Source organism: Cydia amplana, chromosome 12, assembly GCF_948474715.1.
Source record: "Cydia amplana chromosome 12, ilCydAmpl1.1, whole genome shotgun sequence".
NCBI classification, from domain to species: Eukaryota; Metazoa; Arthropoda; class Insecta; order Lepidoptera; family Tortricidae; genus Cydia; species Cydia amplana.
In genome coordinates, this window is record NC_086080.1 from 3045852 (window position 1) to 3071904 (window position 26053).

Here is a 26053-nt window from a genome sequence, read left to right on the forward strand (position 1 = left end):
AATTTATACAAATCTGTTATTCCGAGTAAAGAATATTAATTTCACGATTAAGTAAAACCGTTTTGTATTTCCTATACTATGAAATTAATAAAACTTACTTGAAATTATATTATTTTCTATCGCCTAGAAAAAAAATGTAAAAATTAATAAAGTTTGATAATCCCGTCTTTTAGAAAGCAGGTTTTTAATTCGAACAATATTTTTTCTCTCCGTGCAGTACGTTTACCTTATGCCATATTTGTGTGCATTTATACTGGTTTTGCTTACAGTTCGACTCGCATGCCGTAGGAATAATATTAAGCTTCACAGAGCTTACAAATAGTATCCTTAGGCGTCCAGTTTAACCGTGATTTCTGATTAGGTATACCTACAACTGCACTTGACATCCGAAAGTCACCTTTATAACTGCCTGAGTTAATCGGTAGGCGGTAGTATCACACTGGATGTGATTCGCACGTCGCTCCGATGTTTGAGCAAGACAACGCTATGCGCGTATTAAAGCGACATCCCGCTCACACATCGGAGCGTAGTGCGAATCACGATAACCGCCATAGACCTATAGAGACGAACTGGAATATTACTGAATGGACCTGTTCCCTGAGGCTAGAGTCTGTGCGGAAAGAGAAGAGTCGTGGAATGTATTGGGCCCCATACATTCCACGACTCTTCTCTTTCCGCACAGACTCTAGAAGCCTAGACAGCAACGGCTAACGGTCAATCTGATAAACGTGAGAGTTCGTTTTTTAAATTATAATTAGACTATTGTTTAGGACCGTGTGATTAGCCGGTGTGCTCAGGATTGTTGCACATTCTGTTATAAAAGCTTTGAATTAACGCTTTAAATTAAAGTTTGGTTTTTTTGCGCAGACGGTTTTTTCACATGGAGGTCATTCACCCTCACTTTCTGCATTTGACAAGGTTTTGAGAGGAATTATATCATCATCATTTGCCGCATAATAAGTAAGTATTCCAAATGAGCTTGAACCTTAAATGAATCAACAATTAAAGTTTGTGACCGTACAAGCGAGGCACCACAAAGCATAATTTTCAAATACAATATTTTTGAATTTCGAATGCCGCTACAACATTAACGTAACGGCTCACGCAAGTTTATGTCCATTCCAACCGGAATTTAAAATCGAACATCAACATTCTTAACTGACCATCGGTAGACCTTAGTGTCATTGAAATAAAGTTTACGATATGTTAATTAACAGTGGACGATGGAACATGCATTCGAGTCGATATTCAGCATGTTTGATAGTGTTGTAAATGTATAAAGTGACACTTTGTACCTACTTACCACAGAATAAGTAATAGTCTTGTACTGTACAGTAAACCTAGTGTAAATTTCATTCGATAGCGTGACGTGACGTCATGCGTTTGGATTAAGTATCATTTTGTATGAGATTTTGAATTTCCGAAACGTCCCGCTTGGCGCCCTGTTCAAAATCCCATACTAAGGGACTAGGGGTTCTGGGGAAATTCGTATTTAGATAAGGTGACAAAAAGGACAATGATATTTGCTGCTTCATTATAAAATGACGTCACATAGGTATGTAACATGAACTACGTAGGTGCTTAAAATATACATTTTTATTACTTTTTGGTTTGCAATAGGTTTATGCCAACATGAAAGTAATCAGAATTTGCAGGATAATTAGCAGAATTAGTTTAAAAAATGTTTTCGAATAAAAAAACCTTGAACCTAGAACCTATGACCTAACTAATTAGATTGCCTTCTACGGGAAACGAACGCCTTGTTGTTCAACTTCATTCTATTCGGAAATAATTTTATCGCTACGGAAATAGAAAACAAAACATCAACCATCAACTACACATACATACCTACTTGTATAGTCACCATCAGATATATCGGAGCGGCTAAGGCTCTCACAGATATCTGAACACGCCTCTATTGTCTGGGCGTTAGAGTGCGTGTTCAGATATTGTGAACACCTTGGCCGCTCCGATATATCCACGACATATCTGATGGCGACTGTACAATAATACACTCACTTATTTATGTGTATGTGTGTGTATGTGCATGTGCACCCCTCACATTCTCATTTCTCACACTTTTACAATTTACCATAATGGTTTAATAAGTGCTCTGTCTAAAATTACGACTATTACTGGGGATCTATAAACGGAATAATAAAATGAACAGGTATAATAATAGGCCATTGTTTCACAGTGTTAATGATAAACAAATAGTGAAATGAACTTTGATAATCATTTTATTTATTAAATTGCTAAGGATGTTTTCAAATGCATTGGGTAAGTATAGTATGTGGAAAGTTTCTTGTGAGGTAATATTTACAAATACCGTATTAAATTTTCTTAGTCAGTTTTAGAAGTGACAAATTATTCGTTTTTTTTTATAAAAAAAACTTAATTCGTATCCTGATAAAAAAAAATCTGCAAAGTCGTTCCTGATCGTCACGATTTATAAAACGTAGGTAAGTTGTAGTGAACTTTTTCTCGTGTGACGCACTGGAATTAAACTTTATAAACTTGTATACAAATCTGAAATGACAAAAAATATTGGACAATGACTTTTAACAGCAACAGCTGTTGCAGCAATAAAAGATAAATGAACATAATTGAATAGAAAACATATAAATTGCATTTAACCTTTTAACCGCTGTTAGACTGATATATATTATTTTTATCTAGAATTGTAAAATAACTATTTTTTTTTCAATTGTACCTGTGTGACCTGTAAAATATTTTTTACCAATAAAGAAACTAAACTAAATTAAACTAAATACCTACTCGGAATCACGAGCTCGTTCAATGCTAATAGGAGAAAAAAAGTGTCACAAGGTTTTTATTTCCATTCCGTTACCATTTTTCATAGACTGTATGGCGGTCACGGAATGGAAAGATCGAAAAATGTATGGACATTTTGGGGCACTTTTTTTCTCCTATTAGGATCAAAAGAGCTCGTGATTCTGAGTAGAAATAACATTAAAAAATCCCAAATTTGAAAAAAAGTGTAGGGGACAACTTTAAATAAAATGGCTTATTCCGCCGCGGTCTGATTAATAAGACAAAACTTTGTACCGCCGGCGACACGAGCACGCTCGATGAAAATTTCTATAGATGGCGGTTAAAAGGTTAATGACTTCATAATTAAAACGGTATTAACAATAAATAAAGGGAATTCGAAACAGTTAATGACAATGATGCCAACTGTAAAAACTCATCAGGTTTACAAAGCCTTTACGCAACTAACTGTAGCGAAACATCTTTAACGTAAATAACGCAATGTGGCAAAACAGAAGGGCTATACTAACTGCATTACGAATTGGCAACTGTTGTCATACAGCTATCCCTTTCAAACCCAGTGCTATTGAAAGGGATGGAATTATAACTTCAGCCGTCACATGGTACTGCGTCTATTATAGTTTGCAAGACGGCATGTTGCAATTCAACCTTTAATACTTTATATTGTTGACATTTGTGTTGTGTTTTTTAATTCATAAAGTAACTCGTAAAAATTAAATTTCTATTGTTAAGCTAGTTTTAGTAATAATAACTTTTTTAATAGCATAGGTACTAAATATTATACAGCAATCTTATCTGCAGAAATACGTATTCTTGTTAACCTAATGTACAGTCAGCAGTAGAAGTTGCTAAGCGGGTGTAGTGTTCAAAATGACCTTGACACGCTCGCGTCAAGATCATTTTGAACACCTCGCCCGCTTAGCAACTTCTGCTGCTGACTGTACTATCAATCATATAGTTTTCTTGTTAATATATTTTTATTTACTTCCTTTCCGGTTCCGTCTAGTTTACAAAAAAAATGTCACATAATACGTACGCTTCTCAAACTTTCATATAAAATATCTACTAATCTTTTTTTTAAACGTACCTATATCAAGTAAAAAAATCGACTTGTCATGCTTAAAAACACAGTTTTACACATTTTCTACACTGATGTCCGTAAAAATGTTCCCAAAAGCGAGAAATCAATTCAACAAAAGCGTAAACAATAAAACAAAGCAATCCTTTTAACATTTTACGGCAAACTTTACTGCTCGGCCGAGTTCTCGTTTGCTACATTCCTAGATAACAGTATTGCGGGGCTATCTACTTCTACAGTGCTGTTTTAAAATAAAAACGATTCTTCACCTTGAAGTTTTCTTATCATCTTTAAAATGGTAGTTTTTGAATTGATACCTTTGAATATATTATGTACTTACCGTAAACTTCGGTAACTATAGAGTACTATAATACAAGTCATGCACGTCAGAATTTACAGAATACCTGATTTTTCCGGGTGTCGCTGTCGACGGATACGTCTGGGAGGACATCATAATACAAGTAATACAACTGTGGTCCAGTTTGTTACGTTGATTATTAACGAGACGTTTTGATTTGTACTAGTTACATTTATTTTGAGCTTAGATATACGAGGGGTGTTCAAAATATTCTCGGTATGAGAATGAAAACAAACAAGTACGAAAAGTTTGATATTTTTATTTTTCAATATACTCCCCCCCTATGTTCATACACTTAAAAGATCGATCAATTATTTTTTTTAATCCTGCATAAAAATATTTTTTATCTTTGGTGTAAAAATGCTCCTCCACTGCCGCCTTCAATGCTTCATCATCGGAAAATTTATTTCCACGCAGATCCTTTTTAAGATTGGGGAACAAAAAGAAGTCGCTGGGGGCTAAGTTCGGACTATACGGTGGGTGAGTAACAGTTTCAAACCCACATTCAACAATAGCTGGCTTGGCAATATGAGCAGTATGGACGGGGGCGTTGTCATGCAGAAGCATAACACCTTTGGTTAACTTTCCTCGCCTCTTTTCTTTGATTGCATCCTTTAATTGACGTAGAATGTTAGCGTAGTACTGTCCTGTGATATTTACACCTTTTTCTTTATAATCGATCAGTAATACTCCTTCACAATCCCAAAATATCGTGGCCATGACCTTGCCAGCTGAAGGGATGACCTTGAACTTCTTGGGATGAGCTGAACCCTTAATGTGCCACTGCATGGACTCTTGTTTACTCTCTGGGTCATAATGATGAACCCAGGTTTCATCTCCAGTAACTATTCTTTGCAGCACCTCATCAGGATTTTCACCGCACAGGTCAATAAAATCGGAACAACAAGCTACACGCATGTCTTTTTGAAGCCGAGTCAGCATTCGCGGAACCCATCTTGCACTTACTTTTGACATATTAAGATGGTCATGGATAATATCATGTACGGTACCAATAGAGAGATTGGTTACTTGTGCTATAGATTTTACCTTCACTCGACCATCTTCCAATATAAGTTTTTCCACTTTATCAATATTTTCTTGTGAAGTAGCTACGAGGGGTGTTCAAAATATTCTCGGTATGAGAATGAAAACAAACAAGTACGAAAAGTTTGATATTTTTATTTTTCAATATACTCCCCCCCTATGATCATACACTTAAAAGATCGATCAATTATTTTTTTTAATCCCTCGTAAAAATATTTTTTATCTTTCGTGTAAAAATGCTCCTCCACTGCCGCCTTCAATGCTTCATCGTCAGAAAATTTATTTCCACGCAGATCCTTTTTAAGATTGGGGAGCAAAAAGAAGTCGCTGGGGGCTAAGTCCGGACTATACGGTGGGTGAGTAACAGTTTTAAACCCACATTCAACAATAGCTGCCTTGGCAATATGAGCAGTATGGACGGGGGCGTTGTCATGCAGAAGCAGAATACCTTTGGTTAACTTTCCTCGCCTCTTTTCTTTAATTACATCCTTTAATTGACGTAGAATGTTAGCGTAGTACTATCCTGTGATATTTACACCTTTTTCTTTATAATCGATTAGTAATACTCCTTCACAATCCCAAAATATCGTGGCCATGACCTTGCCAGCTGAAGGGATGACCTTGAACTTCTTGGGATGAGCTGAACCCTTAATGTGCCACTGCATGGACTCTTGTTTACTCTCTGGGTCATAACGATGAACCCAGGTTTCATCTCCAGTAACTATTCTTTGCAGCACCTCATCAGGATTTTCACCGCACAGGTCAATAAAATCGGAACAACAAGCTACACGCATGTCTTTTTGAAGCCGAGTCAGCATTCGCGGAACCCATCTTGCACTTACTTTTGACATATTAAGATGGTCATGTATAATATCATGTACGGTACCAATAGAGAGATTGGTTACTTGCGCTATAGATTTTACCTTCACTCGACCATCTTCCAATATAAGTTTTTCCACTTTATCAATATTTTCTTGTGAAGTAGCTACTACAGGCCGGCCAGGTCTAGGGTCATCTTCAATACTCTCCCTTCCGCGTTTAAACTCGCTTGACCACTTTTGAATGGTAGATAAAGAAGGAGCAGACTCACGGTAAACACAATCCATTTCCTCTTTTATGGTTTTTTGATTTTTACCCTGTTTTGTCAAGAATTTTATCACGCATCGATGTTCTAATTTAGTTAACATTGTCAATTCGCACATGATGTTCATGTTTGTTCAGCAATTGCAGAAAAACAAAAGACCATCTCGGTTCGAATTATACTTTTTTTTAATGTCAATGAATAAACCTTAGCGGCCAGTAACGAAAGAAATTTTAGAAGAGGTCGTAAGATATCAATACCGAGAATATTTTGAACGCCCCTCGTACTAATGCTGTATCTAAATTAGATACTCAACATAATTGATAAATATTTTACTGGAACTTAATTTGGACCGTAGTTGTAAGTTATGGACTAAAAGGTTCCGCCTGTGTGACGGAAGTGACGGAACCTTATGGCTCCTCTACACGATGGGCCAACGCCGGCCACTCCAAGGGACGCATTTATGCGTTAAATACGTTAGAGGGAGCAAGTGATATTGCAAATCTCATTCTACCGCATGGCTGCGTCCCTTGGAGTGGCCGGCGTTGGTCCATCGTGTAGAGGAGCCATTAAAGTAACCTGAGTTTACATACCATTTATTTGTAGTTGGGGCATTCGTTAAACTCGTTGGACGAGATAGGTAATTTTATTTTAAAGTTGTAAGTAGGTACACAAGTTGTAACTACGCTATCCTTTTCCCCAAAATTTGGGAAATTTAATATTATTTCTACTCAGAATCACGAGCTTTTCCGATCCGAATATTAGAAAAAAGTGTCACAAATCGTCCATACATTTTGCAATATTTCCATTCCGTTACCGCCAAACAAAGTCTATAAAAAATGGCAACGGAATGGAAAAAACTCTTGGAACACTTTTTTTCTCCTACGAGTATTAGGATCGAATGAGCTTACGTTTCTGAGTAGAAATAACATAAAAATGTAAAATTTAAAAAAAAAGGTTAGTGTACAACATTAAATAAAATAGTTTTATATTTTAGTACTTAACAAAATGTCACGTAGTAAAACCTGTATGAAAATAGATATGTATACTTATAGGCAGAGAGTACGCTAAAAAGTAACTTCAACTCTTGAACATCGCCCCTAGTTTAAAGAATGCATTAACAACATGGCTTTGAGATAACTCGTGTTTAGGTGGCTTTTATTTGTGGAGTTAAATTTAGAGGTTTTATTTTAGTTTCCCGTTTCGGCCGGCTGTTTCACGTCTGGCGTTATCTACATTAAAACATCTGTTTTATTTAATGGTCGCTTATGTCACTTAACAAAGATAAGGTATTCCTATTTTTATTATTTTTTGAAAACAGGGTCGCTGAATATATTTTTAAGAATAAGAATAAGAATTTTATCGACATGACAACAACATAATAGAGTCAACTTCACGATTTCACACCTCAGTGGAATGAGACGGTCACTTCATTCTGCTATTATCACACAATAACTAGGTATGTTCATAAAAGGCTCTCAGTTTAACATTTTTATTAGGAAAATGGTATGTTTAAAATCGGTTTCTAAACAATTTGGAGTCTATACATTTCGTGAGTCAAGCCAAAAAAGAAATTTATTTTCTAGTCTAAAGCAAAAAAAAAATAACTCACATTTATAGACGGGTCTATAAATGTGAGGTAATATGTGTTCGAAACGCAAGTTTTAAATATTTATTATATAAAGAACGCTTACACATATGATTCATAAATGTGCCGAGGCCATCACATACTAACAAACCTGTATTCCGTAATCCCAAATCCCCATTTAACACCGATTTTGACACCAATTACACTTTCACATTGACAAAATGTACAAATGGCATCGTTAACCATTACACGTGTAATTTCGAGTTTGTAACGCATCCACGGTAATCGGCATCGGAAGTGTTGGTTCCCATCGTGATTACTCGATGACAATGGCGCCGACAATTGCTTTACACACTTATTCACGAAGTTTACGCATAGCTTTTTCACATATTTTAGATTTTTTGAAGTGAAAACTTCTTTAGCGGCGCTGTGCATTTTTGTGATGGGGAAAAAATGTTAAACTCGTAACAGGTGTCACGTGACCGTAAGACGTAAGAAGGACACGTGACCTGATCGAAAAACTGTTACTTCAATGTCATTGAGTTTTTCTTTAGTGATTTAAATGTCATCTAGTGAGTTTCCCTCTAACTGGTATTAATATAACTCGAGTACTAACAGTAATAATCTGTATAACAAAATTACATCCAAAATTAAGTCGCTAAACTTCAAACTCAGATAAATCCAACTGTCAGATTTTGCGATTCTGGTATAGGTATTAAGAAAAGGTCATATAAGTAGGTAGATATTTGTTAAGAGCCGCTAGCGCTTTCCAGGGTTAACCAACTAACTCGGAGTTAACCGTTTAAACTCACTTTAACCTTGAAGGTTTAACGACATCATAATAAATGTGACGATCTGGAATGACTGCACCAAAGTCAGGACCTTTTTTTACAAAAAAAAGCGGCCAAGTGCGAGTCGGACTCGCCCATGAAGGGTTCCGTATTTAGGCGATTTATGACGTATAAAAAAAACTACTTACTAGATCTCGTTCAAACCAATTTTCGGTGGAAGTTTACATGGTAATGTACATCATATATTTTTTTTAGTTTTATCATTCTCTTATTTTAGAAGTTACAGGGGGGGGGACACACATTTTACCACTTTGGAAGTGTCTCTCGCGCAAACTATTCAGTTTAGAAAAAAATGATATTAGGAACCTCAATATCATTTTTGAAGACCTATCCATAGATACCCCACACGTATGGGTTTGATGAAAAAAAAATTTTTGAGTTTCAGTTCGAAGTATGGGGAACCCCAAAAATTTATTGTTTTTTTTTCTATTTTTGTGTGAAAATCTTAATGCGGTTTACAGAATACATCTACTTACCAAGTTTCAACAGTATAGTTCTTATAGTTTCGGAGAAAAGTGGCTGTGACATACGGACGGACAGACAGACGGACAGACAGACATGACGAATCTATAAGGGTTCCGTTTTTTGCCATTTGGCTACGGAACCCTAAAAAGTATATATTAAAAAAACGCTTATTAATCTAAATTTATGCAAGGTAATTACACAATTCTACAGGCCAGTTTAACTAATTTAGGACGAAATTGATGAATACACAATGTTTTGTGAATAAAGATGGTTACGGCACGATTGCGAATGTAACAAACTGGTTGGGTGGATTATAATTAGCTTGCACATCAAAATATCAAACACGCGTAATGGTTTATAAATGATTGCACTAAATAGGTATGATTGCACTATTGCTGGTGCTCAAATACCGGTAAGGCTTATGGTAAGGGCTGTAGGCAGTGTAGGGCGATCTACATTATTTTGTACAAAGCATTAGGTCCCAAATCCCAATTCTTCTATATTATTTATTTATTCAATAAGTACATGACTTTTAGTACAAGATCTCAGATCTTACTTCTATTAGGGTTTTCTGAATCACAAGAGCGAAACAAATTATTGGCTCTATTGATTCTAAGAAATAGAAAGAAGTTTCCAGTGCGTCACGCATGATACAAATAAAAAACATATATAAACGTAATTCATCGTTATCAACCGGACAGGACAATTAGGTAAAGAAATGCCTATGCTCATACAAAAATAAGCCCTTTTCTATGCGAATTGGCTAAAAAAAGCAGTATTTCTATTACCGTATCGCAACATGATTTTCTTATCAAATACATAGTACGCGTTATCAGCGTGATAAAATTTTCTCCAATAATACGTTTAATCAAAATACATTTATTGTGAGTGTTAGTTTCGCTCAGCGCAGCGAGCCGTGTGAAATAGTATTAAAACAAAGTCCCCGTCGCGTCTGTCTGTTTGTTTTGTGTGTTTGTATGTTCGCGATAAACTCAAAAACGACTGAACGCCGCACTTCTCCTCTCATCTCCAAATTTAAAAGCAAAAAAGGCTCCAATAAATAATAATATTGAGTATAAGCTTAAAGTGATGATACCAATTAAACGATAATACATTGGTGGTCTCTAAATTATATATAAAACTAGCGACCCGCCCCGGCTTCGTACGGGTTAACAAATTATACATAAAACTTCCTCTTGAATCATTCTATCTATTAAAAAATAAGCGCATCAAAATCCGTTGCGTAGTTTTAAAGATCTAAGCATACAGGGAAGCGACTTTGTTTTATACTATGTAGTGATATATGAAAGGAAGCAGAAGGCATATCTAGAAAATATGTAATTAATATTTTAAAATATAATTTCAGCTAAAATAGTAAATTCGTTATCAAGCTTGTCCAGTCTGAGCAGGAAACACGTAATCGGTCACTGGTACTGATAGTGATAATAAGTTAACATTTTTCGTGTAGGTACATTTTCCAAATTAATCTCAAATTCCTTTGTGAGAGATGAGTTTTATTAAACTTGTAACAAATATCAACTTGTCACTGAGAATCGCAATATAAATACCTTACACGCCACGAACGCACCAAACGTCCTCGCAGGGAAAGACGTGTAATGACGGCCACGAAAACCAGCGAAGGTGTCAGTATAACCGGACATAATTTCATGGAAATAGGATTTTTAGGTCATAGTAAGCGGTTTGTCACAGAGTTTTATATGAAAACTAAACTTCGCACAGTAATTACGTCATAGTAAGCGGTTGGTCAGTATAAGCGGAGTCATAATAAACGGATTCTACTGTATCTGGAAAAATACTTATTACAGTCACTTGAAATAATAATATGTTGCTCTTCGAAGGCCGCAAAAATAATGTGACACGCTCTTATGGCTTTACAAGCAAGATCGTGTCAGATATTTTTGCGGCCTTCGTTATGTAACATATTATTGCAGGTGACTGTACTATATATTTTTTTAGATAAACCTAGGTAAGTCGCTTTATGGCTTCGTCCACAATATACAATCTATTTTTAATATTTAATAGGGTCGGTACGGGAACTTATTTAATCTCGTGAGTTATTATTTTGTGAACCTAGACTACCTCGAGTTAAAATAGACGGCCGGTTTTTCACTATGAAATTATGTCACTATATTCCTAACCTCACCTCCTAACCTCATTTATTCCTCATCAAAGCAAAACATAACAACACATTTCGAAGCAATTTAGATAATATCACTGATTAGTCGTTGATCAAACGATAATATCCATATGTAATGTTTGAAATGTTTTATGTTATCAATTTGTACCTAAAGTAAGAAAACAACTTCAATAGCTGCGATATTTACTCTAATGTTGTTATTAAATGAAAGGATGAATGATTACCAACAGAATGATTACCAAATGTTTGTCACTTTTTTGGGTTTCCTTATCAGAATCGTTAATAAAAATGTTCTAAATTATCCTTTCCGGATTGTCACGCAGCGTAAACTTAATTATTTGGGCGTTTTTTTTTATTAAAATATTTTTTATCAGTATCAGGCATCCTAATAGGAGAAAAAAAGTGTCCCAAGATTTTTATTTCCATTCCGTTACCATTTTTCATAGATTTTGTATGCCGGTAACGGAATGGAAAAATAAAAAATGTATGGAAAAGTTGGGCCACTTTTTTTCTCCTAGTTAGGATCGATAAAGCTTGTGATTCTAAGTAGAAATAACTTACAAATTTTAATAAAAAAAAAGGATAATATGCAATACAATACAACCAAGTACAAGTATAGGTAATGTGTAAATAAAATGACCCATTTTTCTATTGGTATGTGCGTGACGCACCGGAACCTCAAGTTTCCATACAAAAAAACACTGTGTTTATTCCCTACATAGATAGAGATAATGATTCCGATTAACAACAAAGAAATATACTTTTCACCTCAGCAGCTCGAACAAGGGTACTTTGCTACTTAAAAACAGTGAGCAAAATCGCATTTTGCTCACTGAGTGAGACAAAATGACATTCAAGTGACCTTAATATTCAAATGTCATTTCAACATGCGGGGTCTAATACAAGTTCGAAATACTTGGATTCTATTATCTCTGTCCCTTTCACGTCGTTAGCAAAAAGAAAGAGACAAAAAAAGTTCAAACGACATTCAACGGTATATTGACGGTTTATAATAGACCCCCGAAAAACGTCAGAATGCATCGTTCCAAAACACATACAAGTATGAATTCTTAATAATTATTTAATGAGAATGAAAGTTTAAGATTTGTTAAAAACTGATAAAAAACCTATATTTTACGTAATCTATTGTACGATTAAAATAATGAATTCAAAAAATACACAGAATATCACGTAAAATAAATAATAATACTTTTACGAATCTCTTCTATAGTTTACAAATAATAAGTATCCGCAATTCGGACCGTATCTTACAATGTTTTTTTTTACAAAAAAAGTTGTCGATTGAAGTGTCAATCAATTGATGGTCGTTGTTATATACATATTACCTATTTTACTGAAATTTACTACGTTTTGTTTTTGTGTTTGATTGTGGTGATTAAACTTAATTGTTAGTATATCTTAAGAAAACATGAGTGAATAAGTAAGTGATGAAGAAGGATTACATTTTCCCGGTTGTTTAATATGTTCTCACTGCTGAGGTGAAAAGTTTTATGAACTACACGAGATCAAAGTTATTTACATCTCGTGCGCTTTTGAGTCCCTTACTACGCTCAAGATTCTAAATTAGATTCACTCGCTACGCTCGTGAATCTACTATAGAATCTTTCGCTTGCACGGGACTCAAAATAAGCACTCGAAGAAATATCAAACTTTGATCTCTTGTTGTACAAATAACTATTGACTAATATAAATGTTTTATTGTAATTTTGGAAAAGTAGAATTTACATTTTTCCTTAATTTTTTATACAGTAAATGGAAGACTTATCAATCAACCTTTACGTAATATCATAGCTGCTCTTGTACTATATTAACATAATAATTACTTTTACATACAATACGATGCACACCAGCCCTTTAAAACACATCTCGCCCATTTACAATCAAATAATAATATTGTACACAATAGTGATATAATCAAGCTTTTCAACCTTACTTAGGCAACTCAGCACTGAAAAGCTCTCCATTATATCACGATTGTATAAAATAGGTACTATTTTAACATAAAGGGCTCGTTAGGTTGCCAACGTATTTATTGATCTGTCGAACAAATGTCAACGTTCGGCCTAGACTTTAATCAATCAGTAACAAGCCTTAACCGATATTGGTAATTTAAATGCATGAGTCAGAACCAGTTTAGTTTTGTACGAAAATAGGTCTCCTCGTAAAGCCCAATGTGCATTACAATGTGCGCTCTGTTGTCAATCTAATTAGAACCTTTCATGAACCAAATAAAGTAGCATTTCTTTTGTTTCATTGCTTTATCAAGCAAACGAAATTTATCCCAATTTACTATATAGTGACTTTACGAGGCTAGAGTCAATTTAACTGACGTGACGTGACTTTGAATAACCTACTAATAGCGACTATCAGTGGTAGTTTCCGTGCCTACGAAACTGGAGGTGCTGGGTTCGAATCCCGGTATAATAATATGTATAAGTACACTAAGATGAGACCTATGTATTTAAAAGATTTTTGGAGAAACAGGAAGTAAATAGGAAAGATGAAAATTGAAAAATCCCGGTCAGGACCTGTATTTTTGTATCCAGAGCATGATTTTTTTGAGTTATGGATGTTTTCAGTGTATTTGAATTTTATCTTATATATTTATACGAAAGTGTTTGAATCTGCCATAATATATTTGCGGTAAACGCAGAACTCTACATTAAGCGTGACGAGCTAAAGGCCAGACCACCTGTGGCCATCACATATAATTACGTCGCAGGGGTGCTGACCTGCAGCGAGTGTAGCCGCACATTTGCTGCAATGATTGGCTATGTCAGTCACCTGAGAGCGCACCAGCGACGCTCTCAGCGGTAGATAGCAGTCGCTGTGGCCGAAAACGGCTAGGAGATGATGATGATGATGAAACGCTTGTCAGTTCAGTCACGTTCAGTTGTAAAGGTGACGTTCTGGTGGCAACTGTAGTGCATACGTCACCTTTCCATGCGATACGAGATGTGTATGATGTGAACACCTTATTTCAATACGCAGCATGTAGACTTAACTATATAATGACAATAGTTTTGTAATTTTTCTGTATTAATAATACACATTCCACATCAAGTAGGTAAATTAATTGTATTGAGAAATATACCTATAGCGTGCATCACCAGAAAATCCAGAAATAAACCGGTACAGTCAAGGTTGTTTTCTTCGGAGCCGTGTTTTTTACATTCCTTCATCGAATGCAGGCACTGCTCAGACTTATTAACCTGTTTCAGTGCACAATTTATTTTAATTCAACCTACAAGACCTACATACTTGTCTTCCCTTATTAGACGTCACAAAAAGCACACGTTAATGTATTTCAATAGGTAGGTACTTATTATCCCATACTAACAACTAAGACAGAGCAAGACGCACTAAGATTTGCCAGCCACGTATTGCAGTATTGTTTGTAGCTTTCTAATAGACCCCGAAGGCTAATCCTATTGTCTATTGTTCAGTAAAACCGCACGTGCTACTGCCTGCAAAAAAGGGTCCTAATTATTCTATTTGGCACCTGAGCGCGGGCTAGTCCAACGCTCAAAAAACCAGTGTAGGTGCGCTCTCCGATAACGTGCCTTTGTTACGCATCTCGATGACACATTTTAGACTGGTTCTGTAGCGTTCGACTCGCCGGCACTCAGTAACCGAAGTACCGATTTTTTATGCAGGTGGTTGTGGCACGTGGCACGAGCGGTTTTTCTTAACAATAGACAATAGGATTAGCCTTCGGGGTCTATTAGAAAGCTACAAACTATATTATAAGTCAGTCTAAAAACTGTTCAGCAGTAGCAATTCCTGCTGATACTGCGGACTTGTTTTGGTCACATTTTTATCAATTGTTATTTACAGTTCAGTGATTTCCATCGCAATTATGTAATTCTAGTGTTATAAACTGGCAATTGAAACCATCGGTCAAATAGCCTCCGGTGACCGCTTATCATTAAGGATGACTCACGTTAGACCGGGCCTTGTCCGGGCTGGAGCTTCGTTTTCTATGGAAAGCATCACGTGATCACAGCTGTCATCTGTCATAGAAAGGTAAGCGTGCCCGGTCGGCCCGGTTTAACGTGAGTCATCCTTTACAGTTTACGTGGTGATAGAGCATTCCACAAAAAGGTCTTTGTCGGGAGTGTGACGCGTGTGGCACAGCTACCTAATGACCTGCAGAAATCTGAGGGACTACCGCGAACCACGTTCGACATGTTGCCTCTCTGTCGCACTTGCAAATTCGTACGTAAGTGTGACAGGGAGGCAACACGTTCAACGTGGATCGGGATAGGCCCTCTGTATCGTGTAACGGTGAATTTACAGCTAAAGTGTGATTCTATGGAACTTACTAACTATGTAAACAAACCGCCATATTGAAATTGTCTCTGAATGCCAATTTACTAGTGACTTTTGTTGACATAGTTAGCAAGTTCCATAGAATGACACTTTACGTTATCAAAATCAAACGTCATAATGCCAAATATCGGCTTCTTAGCTTTATCAGAAGTGTTAAAAAAATTGCGTCTAGTACCCGACTTTTTTCTGGAATGCCTCTAATAAAGCCTATTTGCTTTATCACTTTAGTATGAAAAAGAAACATCGAATAAGATGAAACATAACCTCAAACCGCAGAGGTAAGATGCAGATAACATGAATTTCTACAAACAACACGTTTCTACTAAAAACTGACCGCAAATAGCAAACTCGTTTCACAGTACACGAAGCACAGTGAAGATAAGATTCTTTATGACTCGTGACTATCGAGTTTAAATGAAATCTTCCAAAAACATAATGATCTTGACGCGACTTTATTGTTAAGAGAATAAGAGCGCGTCAAGGTAATTTTGAACACCGCGCTTAGCAACATCTGCTGCTGGCTGTACGCTGTACCTCACTTCTATGTTACCTTTCCATACAAAGTAACAACTCACAAAAATACACGTAGGATTAACATACTTACTCGTAGCAAGGAAGACAAACAGGTGCCAAAGAGGAAAACCGGCGTATTACCACAGAATAAATAATAGTACAGAAGATTCATCACTCTCTAACAAAACGCGTCTATTACGACAGATATGTATAATAACCTACCAGCATCCATAACTGATGCGCCTAGTCTGGTAAGTTTCAAGGCTAAACTCAAAAATTGGCTTATTGGGCGGCCGTTTTATAGTGTCGAGGAATATTTGACCTGTAAATATTTACAAGTGGTTAAATGAATATGAAATAATGTTAATAATTAAATAATATAAATAATAATGCCAGTAAATAATGTTGCAATAATTGACTTGTAAATTTAATTTAATTATGTTTCTCAAATGTTTGAATATGAAAATTGTGTATTTATCTACCTACAATGTAGATTAGTCATGTAAGCCTGACCTGTAATTTATATTATTAATAAAATATGAGTATGAGTATGAGTATGACCGCTAGGTGGCGCAAGCGCGTGCATGCCTCCGTTCCGTAGCGGTGCGCGGCAACTACTATGTCTAGACTAAACACCAAAATTGTTGTGGCCCGCATGTAGAAATGACCAGGAAACTGGACAAGAGTGAAAACAACTAAGAAGACATCAATTAAACATGTTGCGCTTATTCATTAACTTTCGCAACCGGCCAATTCACCGGCTCCCACGGCGCTCAGACAAGCGGAACCCAGCGCAAGCATAATTACTCATTAAGCGATGTTGCATGCATATAACATAACAATAACTATTACCTACTTTGTTTGTTTAAAGTATAAGTTCTCATATTTGTTTAGAAATTTGGCGTCCGTCCATGCCAAGTTTCATGTCATTCCAACAAGTGTTTCTAAAATTATTTCACATCATTGACGAAATAAAGCACCAGAGAATTATTAGAAAAACTAAATATTCTAACACAATTTATATTTAATAACGGTAACTAAAAACAGCCTATTTTAGGGGCCTAAGCACCATACATAGAACCGCGAATGTAAGCAGAAAACAGACGCTAAGCTGACATGGGAGTTTAAGAATTATGCTAATGGCACGCTTAAAGTGAACGATACTTTCAAAGTAAAACCATATGCCCGCGAAATTGCTACAATTGATGTGACAGCTGCCTTGGAGCGAATTTCTTGACGACAAAGCTGACGTTAATACGCGAGTTTTAAAACAAGCATAATTTTACGTGTTTAATGTATTCTGTGTTTTGAATTTTGTTATGAGAAGTTATATAATTAGGGCTTTAAAATTGGCTTGAGACGAAAGTGGGACATTTAGTCGTTACGTTACTGAAACATAAGTCGCGCTTTAAAGTACAAGTTGATATGAAATTGCCCAGATACGTAGTTAAAAATATCCAGATTAATTTCTCATCTCTTAAAGTTAAAAGTTGTCAAACTGTGTAAATAATAGTAGGTAGGTAGGTACTTACTTTATGGCCATGGAATTTAACAAATGTATAGACCAACCAGTAGGCAATATCAATACACAATACTTAAAATATCTAAGTGCCGCATTTAAGTATGAATATTATTTTTATTTTATGTGCGTGACGCAGAAAACTTGTGCCTAAGTAAGCCAATTCTTGGGATTAGTTGCCAAGAGGACTTCAGGCTCCCATGAGCCATGGCAAAGAAAAGCCGGGACAACGCAAGGAAGATGATGATGATGCGCGTGACGCACAGGAACCTCACACAAAAAAAATTGTTCCTCCTATTCTACACACAAAAATATGGTTCACGAAATGGAGACAAAGGACCAAATATTTGAGAAAATATAACGAAGGGTTGGACACCTATTTATTTTTAAATGTAAAAGTAAGTAAAGGTACACAGAGTACTATTTTACGGCAAATTACAACGGTAGCCGTAGTATAACGGCACCTGTTAAGCTCAACAGTATTAAGCGTCGAGCAAGTCATCTTTCTAATTACCCCCACTTCAGAGCTTCGCAAAACACTTCTCGGCAAACTCAACCAGTATAACTTGAACCTAATTCGTAAAAAACTTAATTTTCGAAATAAAATTCGTTATAAGGTTTTTCTTCTGGCTTAGAATACTTATACCACAACATTTATTACTCAGGATAGAAAACCCTCGCGGTTCGTCGCGTTTCAGTAGGTACATACTCGTATTTCGGTATTTATCATTTTATTTTAGAACTTATTTTTATCGTTTCTCACTGAGAATCATTCATTACCTCACCATGTTTTATGCAGTTGATAAAAAAGTCCATAATTTAATAGCCCTCTCGGTTCGTCGCTTTTCAGTATGAGTTTGTTTATATTTTTATGATTGAGCGTGACGCACCGGAAACTCTATTTTTCGTATGAAAAATGTCCCACTGAACTGTAGAGGGAACTCAAGAGCACCATATTTGGTCGCTAATTATTAAAAGTTAAGTTCCTTTCAGTTTCCGATTTCTGATCATAAAGATATGACAGTTTCTAACGCACACGGTCCTAAAGGTTCCGTCACACAGGCGCTTTTACATATAAAACGCTCACGCTCCGCTCACGCCCCGCCCGGAATACGCGCCTGTGGGACGGAACCTTTATAGAGCTATTTTCATTCGAAAAGTACCAACTAAAGTTCGATTTGAAACGAAATTGAACAAAAAACTAAGAATGGTTAAATACTCCAGCACCCTGTATTGGATCGATGGAGGGTTGTTGATTGTTGAGGTATTAGCGTAAACTACCCCTGTTTCAATTTCTAGTTCGACAACTTTGCTAAAGTTGGTTTTCTTGCGGTTGCGAGTGAACTAAGTAACTAATTTGTTGTTTCATTTGTGAACACTGAGCATTTTTTAGTTTAATTAATTTTTCCGATTATTCGTACCTTGTCACAGTGAAAATCAATATGAAAGTCGCTAGAGAGTAGAGACCTGACACTATTGTCACGATGACAAGGTACGCAATGGTATTGAAATTAAATTCCTTAACCGTACCTATAGGTATAGGTAGGTAGCAAATGCAGCACGCAACGCAATAGGTATATAGATATTGAGGCCCAAACATTTCCAAATCCTATTTTACCTTATTCTAAACCTTTATTTACATTCCTAAGCACGCATTGTTTACGCACCTCGCAACGTTGTCATGTCGCAAGGAGGTCGTTTACATGTCAAGGCGACAAGGCGACGTTTTGACTCGTCTGTCGTTTGTCGCGGTCGGTTAATTGTTAATCATTATTCGGTTGGTTCAGCTGTACCTAGTGCAGTGAAGGACGTTTGCGATAATGACGCACGGTTAAGTGTAGGTATCATTTAAAATAGCTTTTTGTATTATGTATGTACATCGGCTTACCAAATTAACTTCGAAATTACTCTACTCTATCTACTGTAGCAACAGTAAATAAATAAATATTATAGGACATTCTTACACTGTGTTGTACTCAGACAACGATATAAATAACATACAATTACATAAATACATAGGAAACACCCAAGACTCAGGAACAAATATCTGTGCTCATTACAAATAAATGCCCTTACTGGGATTCGAACCCAGGACCGCGGCTTCACAGGCAGGGTCACTACCCTCTAGGCCAGACCAGTCATCAAAGTATGTAAATAAGCAAGATGCCTTAGTAAGCGGTTAATAATAGATAATAGCGATTTTAAAAATGACCCCGCTTTTGAAGTTAATTATTCCTAATTATCTTCAATAATATCGATTTTCAAAATTACCCCAGTTTCGAAGTTAATTACTTATTCCTAACTATCTTCAAAACGGTTTGACCAATTAATTTCCTGCGGGTTCCCTGGCTTAAATTAATATTTTTTACAGTAATATGATTCTAAATGAGACTAGTTTCAACTTTAAATAACTAAATTCGACGACCGGTCTGGCCTAGTGGGTAGTGACCCTGCCTGCTAAGCCGATGGTCCTGGGTTCGAATCCCGGTAAGGGCATTTATTTGTGTGATGAACACTAATATTTGTTCCGGAGTCATGGATGTTTTCTATGTATATAAGTATGTATTTATCTATATAAGTATGTATATCGTCGCCTAGCACCCATAGTACAAGCTTTGCTTAGTTTGGGGCTAGGTTGATCTGTGTAAGATGTCCCCCAATATTTATTTATTTATTTATTTATTTATTTAAATGGCGCTGATATTGCTGTTTTGATATAAATTTGTCGGAGGATTCTAAATTTAAAATTACAAATATCAATATTGGGAAGGTTCTGTGTTGAATAAGTTATGAGTTTTAAAGCTATACAATGCGGACACAATATATTTGCTCTGAGAAACTAATTTCCATTATTGTACCTACAGGGCTATAACTATAATGCTATAACCGCGAAAATTCAAGTTCGCAAATTGCGGACATTTTTCTCTGTCACTCTAGTTAGTCCTTCATTGGAGTAAAGGAGAAAGATCCCCGCAATTCGCGAATTTCTGTTTTCGCGGAAGCCCTTCAGATAACAGAGCGGAGGGCCTACCGCGAAACACGTTCGACGTGTTGCCTCCCTGTCACACTTGCGTAGGAATTTACAAGTGCGACAAAGAGGCAATACTTCGAACCTGGTTCGCGGTTGGCCCTCTGGATGGGAGTGACTCAAATACGGTGACGTCGAAATTTATTATCCTTAAGTGGGTATCAAATTACATTCAGAACAGCGATGTTTAATATAATTTACAGTACATATGGGGCTACTTTTCCGCACTAGTGCGTAAAATAGCACTTTTCGTGCGTATGTCGAAACTTTAAAGTGCCATATGTACTGTAAAACGTTGTTCGATACACGTGCGAATAGGTAATTCGCAACTCGTGTCGATTTAAAACACTCCCTTCGGTCGTGTTTTAATTTATCGCCACTCGTTTCGAATTTCCTCTTTTTCGCACTTGTATCGAAAATAACTAATAAATTAAGTTAAAGTAATAGCTATTTAATAAATATTTGGGGACAATCTTATATACCTACATATCGACATAGACTTCAAAGCAAAGCTTAATGGGTACTACTAGGCGACGATATTATATGCATAATTATACAGATAAATACTCGTACATTGAAAACATTCATAACTCACGAACAAATACTTATGCGTTATAAACACACAAATTTGCACTTACTAGGATTCGAACCCAGGACCAAAAGCTTCGTAAGCAAGGGCAAGGCTACTAGGCTATAGGATATAGTTCGTTTTTTTAGCATTAGAAATATGGTAAACAATTTTGACGTGAAAAATAAGTCACGGCTAATGTGTAACAATTATGAATCATATACGATTACGAGTATATTATACATTCTTTTACTTTCATAAGTAATAGTTTCTGATACATAAAAAAAAGGGTTGTTCAATTAAAAGACACGTCAAAATCGCGTAGTCTTTTTCTAATGCTAAAAAGCGGCCAAGTGCGAGTCGGACTCGCCCATGAAGGGTTTCGTATTTAGAGGATTTATGACGTATTAAAAAAAAACTACTTACTAGATCTCGTTCAAACCAATTTTCGGTGGAAGTTTTCATGGTAATGTACATCATATATTATTTTTAGTTTTATCATTCTCTTATTTTAGATGTTACAGGGGGGGGGGGACACATTTTACCACTTTGCAAGTGTCTCTCGCGCAAACTATTCAGTTTAGAAAAAAATGATATTAGAAACCTCAAAATCATTTTTGAAGACCTATCCATAGATACCCCGCACGTATGGGTTTGATGAAAAAATTTTTTTTGAGTTTCAGTTCTAAGTACACCTACCTATACCTACCTATACCTGTACCTATCGCATGAACACCGATGTACCTGGTAATGTTTATCGCAAATAAAAGATTCTTATTGTTATTCTTAATATTCTTAAGTATGGGGAACCCCCAAAATTTATTGTTTTTTTTTTCTATTTTTGTGTGAAAATCTTAATGCGGTTCACAGAATACATCTACTTACCAAGTTTCAACAGTATAGTTCTTATAGTTTCGGAAAAAAGTGGCTCTGACATACGGACGGACAGACGGACAGACAGACGAATCCACAAGGGTTCCGTTTTTTGCCATTTGGCTACGGAACCCTAAAAAACGAACTATAGGAGCCCGCTAAGTCAAATACCTTACACTGTTTTGTACAATAGTTAACTACAAGTACATTTGAACCCTACCACAGCCCAGTACGTGCTAATTAAATACCTTACTTCCTTGCTGGGATGCAGGCTGCTTGCAAAAATTTAATAACTGGTATTTAATAAAAATTGCTGAGTTGCTGCCTTCAGAGCTTGACTAGTAAAGCTTGTTTATATGAAATATCTGAAGAAAAATCATTTAAAATATTGAAAATAGTAACTGAGATTGAAAAATGCGCGTTTGTAAATATATTTTGTTTAATTGAAATCATTGACGTATATCTCAGGACGTGCCTTACGGGCACTAAAAATGGTACTAGTTCAGCGGTGACACTCACGAATTCGAGCCAATCGTGCAGCCTAAAGCAACTAGTTGCGACCAATCGCATTGTCATGCGAACTCATCAACCAATCGCGTTGTAGCGGTATCACACCGCTGTACCTACTGGCCCCTAAGGCCAGTCCTGAGATATACGCCAATGATTGAAATCATGAAATTTCTGAAAATAAACGACTCTAAATAAAGCCAGTCAAACAACTTTTTCAGTAAAATTCTAATTTTCTATGGGTTGATGTTGATAACCTTTGGCGCCTAATTTTTTTTTTAATTTGCCGCTTTTATACTGTCGGAAATAGATTGACACTTGACAGACTAACTATCCGTTGTTCGTGTTTAGTTTTTAACTAAGATTTAGATAACAAAAAGTTAATCGAATTGTGTCGGAATCTTTAGATTGAATGTAGTAAAATCTAGTGATTACAATTATTGATTAAAATCCCTGTATACGTGCGTCAGTACTATAGGTACCTATTCATTATTAATATATTAATAGCATAAGAGCATAACAATAGATTTAGCACAAAAATGATTAAATATGTCGCATACATGTGAGATTAGATTACATATCGTAACATAATTATACCAATATGGTACAATACACACATACAAGTGTTTAAACATAATATGTTATGGTACATATACACGGATTTAGGAACTGACAGGATGCTGTCACTCAGGGTTGCCATCCGTCAGGATTTCCCTGACATGTCAGGATTTCTGGTCCTTTGTCAGGATGCGGGGGGACTTGGCGAGTGTCAGGCATTTTTAGGACCCTCAACTTACCACTAGAAGATAGCTAGAAGTTTGGAGTTGAGCAGATGAAAGAGAAGGTTATGCTGTTGCTACAGCATCCTCGTATGTGACAGTTAAATATTAAAAGGGAACTTATGGCGGTCGTCGACGCTTACGTCGCGTACCTATACTACCTATGTACCTATGTATAGGTAGTACTGCATTAGTCGGTGGCGAGTTATTAGCCTAAGGGCTCATTTACACGGTGCGAGTACTCGCATGCGAGTTTCATTACATTGCGTTATTTGATCGGTCGGCTGAATTGATGTAACCTCAATGGTCCGCAATGTAACTAAAATCGCATGCGAGTTCGCGCGCCGTCTAAATGAGCCCTAATGGTCCACGAAAGTTTTTGAAATAAGGGCGCTTTTAAACTTTATCATAGTACCTAATGGTAAGGGTGAATCGTGGATAAAATGTGTTTGGAAAAATTATCGCCCAGTACCTTGTTTAGGGTGAAGTCTGGACTTTAGTCAGATTATACGTTTTTTTTATATGGCAACTCTAACCCCGCCCTCATGCTTACTAATTTCTAGGTCTAATAAGATTCTAATTATAAAAATAAATACCCCCTTGGTACCTACCAAAAAAACAGTCGGCTTCCCTAATCCATGAACAGCTCATATTTTTTTCCATTTTTAAGTACAAGGAGAAATATCTTTTAACGAATTCCAGTTACCATTTCCTTGTATTATTTGTTTAATATTATTTGGCATTTAAATAAATACATTTTAGTGGCTCGTATAAAAATAATATCAGGCGTTTTCTTGGGAGTTGTGGTTTGTGAAAAAAAGCTATAACTCCCTCCCTAGGGAGTTATAGGTTTCTTTTTTAATTACCTATGTCACTAATTCATACGAGTTATAGGTACAAGGAAGAATAAGGTATTTTGCAATGCTAATGCTACCTGCCTGTCTGCCTCTGAGTGGGTATAGGTAGGGTACTTAGTAGGTACCTATTTAATAAAACGTTAGCAAATAATCCCAAAGTGAATGAGTAAAGAAAACGCTTTTAACCCATTAAATTATGTAAAGAAACCACTAACTAGGTATTATGGTTAATTTAGTCTAGTATGTTTTACATTTGTATAATTAGTTTTTTGCTTTCACGGTTTTAAACATATTCTAAACTTGAACTACATTTCCTCGAACACCTACAATCAAGGCATAATTAATTTACTAAGTATTTACAATTGTAAATACCGTAAGTAATTACATACTAGTTTTTTTTTACAATTGGAAAATAAGTATTATTATTTTTAACATTATTACAATATTTAAAAAAGCGCTCGACCGGAAATCAGGATAGTTATCGTTAAAATAAGAAATACCTAAGTACAGTCAACAGCAAAAGTTGCTAGGCGGGCGAGGTGCTCAAAATTAGCTTGACACGCTCGTATTCTCTTAACAATAAAGTCGCATCAAGATCATTTTGTACACCTCGCCCGCTTAACAACTTCTGCTGCTGACTGTACCTCCGTTGTTCGTTTGATACTGCACGTGTATGTAATTTGACATTGTTCTTTGACAGCTTGTTTTAACGGTAATAAAAAAGTCTTTTTATCACTTAAATGCAAATCGTATGCAAATTTCGACATTTCGCCGTTAACATTCCAACTTTCCAACCTATCGCCATGTCATTCCCAAGTGTAATACCTAATAGCCCCGGTCAAGCAAAACAAGTCAACGAACCTCAAGTGCAAAGCATAGCATCTTGCCATTAAAACAATCCTGCCCATCAAGGACCTCGCATTCCTAATAAAATTCGCACAAACCTTTTGAAATCCAAATGCCAAATCCACACATACACAGCAGTAGTTAATAAAACAACTTTATTTGTTTAGTTAGTGCACTTCACTAGAATATCTAGAAATCCACAGGTTCCGTAATGCGATCGTGCGTTCGCGGGGACGAGCGACGTGCGTTCAATAGCGGCGACGCGGCGAGACTGACTTCACGGGAAGTGCAGGCAGATCGGCCATTGGAGGATGGATGCGCGGCGCGGGTGAGCTTCCGTTTTGATAAAATTCGCGAGCCTGCGGGTTAAGGTCTGGTTTACATGGGCTTACAGCCATATTCGAACTTTAAGATACTTACCTACGTTAAATATTAAATATAGAAACGATATAGGTGAAATGTCAGTGTCAAAAGTGACGTTTCTTCAAACAAAAACGTCACTTTTGACACTTGTTCATTGACACTGACATATCCGAAATTCCGAATAATGAATAGAATGAGGCGTCACTTTGCGGAAATCCATATTAATTAAAACCAAAATATTACTTTGCTAATCCGCGAAAAGAAATCTTCTAAAGAAGAAGAAAAAGCGAAGAAAATAAGAAGTGTTTTCGCGGATTAGCAAAGTAATATTTTGGTTTTAACACTTTTAACTGACATAATATATCATATCCGATCCATATCGTTTCTATAAGTACCTATATATTATATTATACAATATTTGACGTAAGTAC

General features: G+C 36.2%; 1 long non-coding RNA gene across 2 annotated transcripts in view; it reads right to left on the reverse strand.

Moving 5' to 3' along the window:
• The window catches only part of LOC134652873 (uncharacterized), a 257199-nt gene extending 231686 nt beyond the window's left edge, over nt 1–25513 (reverse strand). For both annotated transcript variants that reach the window (XR_010097222.1, XR_010097223.1), the window contains exon 1: nt 25358–25513. This is a non-coding gene — a long non-coding RNA (uncharacterized LOC134652873). The remainder of the gene's footprint in view (nt 1–25357) is intronic.
• Between the last annotated feature and the right edge of the window lie 540 nt (nt 25514–26053).